The sequence below is a fragment of the Schistocerca americana genome, chromosome 5, assembly GCF_021461395.2.
Source record: "Schistocerca americana isolate TAMUIC-IGC-003095 chromosome 5, iqSchAmer2.1, whole genome shotgun sequence".
Taxonomy (NCBI): Eukaryota; Metazoa; Arthropoda; class Insecta; order Orthoptera; family Acrididae; genus Schistocerca; species Schistocerca americana.
In genome coordinates, this window is record NC_060123.1 from 342871718 (window position 1) to 342873225 (window position 1508).

Consider the following 1508-nt stretch of genomic DNA (forward strand, 5'->3'; position numbering starts at 1 on the left):
GTTACTGTGTGTTACTGATGTTTTTGGAAGGTGCAGTGTAGATACTACACTGATTATTATGAGAACAGAGTGATGATGTTTGAAACCCACCAGGTTAGCCGAGTGCGCTAACGTGCTGCTTCCTGGACTCGGGTAGGCGCGCCGGCCCCGGATCGAATCCCGCAGCGGATTAACAACGAGGGCCGGTGTGCTGGCCAGCCTGGAGGTGGCTTTTAGGCGGTTTTCCACATCCCCCTAGGTGAATAACGGGCTGGTCCCCACGTCCCGCCTCAATTACACGGCTCGCAGACGTCTGAACACTTTCGCACTATTCCATGGATTACACTAGTCACAGACAGTTGGGGTGCACTAATTCCTTCCCGGGGGGTACGGGGTGGCGGCACGAAGGGCATCCGGCCACCCGTTCAACTAACATTAACACATCCGATTAACCACGCCGACCCTGCGTATCCGCGGGAAAAACGGCACAAATTAAAGAAAGAAAGTGATGATAATTGAAAAAATGGATCTTGGAACATAACTTTCCATTCTCCTTTTGCTGAACTTTGCTGAGCTAATAATAACTGGTGGAACACAAGAGTGAGGCAGTTTGGACATATTTCAGTGATGAAGTGAATGTGTATGATAAAATAAATGACATGATCTTATATGTTTTAAGTAATTTCCTATCTTCTCCTCATAGAGTTGCCAACGGCCTTGTCGCAGTGGTAACACCGGTTCCCGTCAGATCACCGGAGTTAAGCGCTGTCGGGCTGGTCTAGTACATGGATGGGTGACCATCCGGTCTGCCGAGCGCTGTTGGCAAGCGGGGTGCACTCAACCCTTGTGATGCAAACTGAGGAGCTACTTGACTGAGAAGTAGCGGCTCCGATCTCGTAAACTGACATACGACCAGGAGAATGGTCTGCTGACCACATGCCCTCCATATCCTCATCCAGCGACGCCTATGAGATGAGGATGACACGGCGGCCGGTCAGTACTGTTGGGCCTTCCTGGTCTGCTCGGCAGGAGTTTAGTTTAGTTTCCTCTTAGTGGTATGTGAATGATGCATGTATAAGTTGGTGCAGCAGGATATTGGACTATATGTGTGAGTATCTTGCGACTTTCAACTCGAATTAATAATGTTTTGCTATGAGTGTTTACTCGTTTCTAGTCGGGCTGCCGGATTGGCTGATATTTGATATTTCAGTAATGAGATGCTTTTGATGACTTTTCTGTTATTCTCCTGTACTCTTGTCCTGGCCATGGTTCTACTCTTTATTTTTATTGTCTCTTCCTGAGCACTCATTTTCTATTGTTATTTTAGCAACATATGATGTATGTAGAAATCGTATATTACAAATAGGTACTGAGACTGTGCCTCTGAACATATAGGTAACACGCGTCATGTCAGCAGTAGATTTTATGATCATGAAACAATTTAGTTCTGTGTTGGTTGTAGGATTAAGAGATGATGAACATCTTGTTCATTCATTGATAATGATAAGTGCTTGCAGAGTGCGGAGGTC

The 1508-nt window shown here is 46.3% G+C and overlaps 1 pseudogene; it reads left to right on the forward strand.

Moving 5' to 3' along the window:
• Window positions 1-686: 686 nt before the first annotated feature.
• On the forward strand, window positions 687-804 carry LOC124617191 (annotated as a pseudogene).
• The last annotated feature ends 704 nt before the right edge of the window (window positions 805-1508 follow it).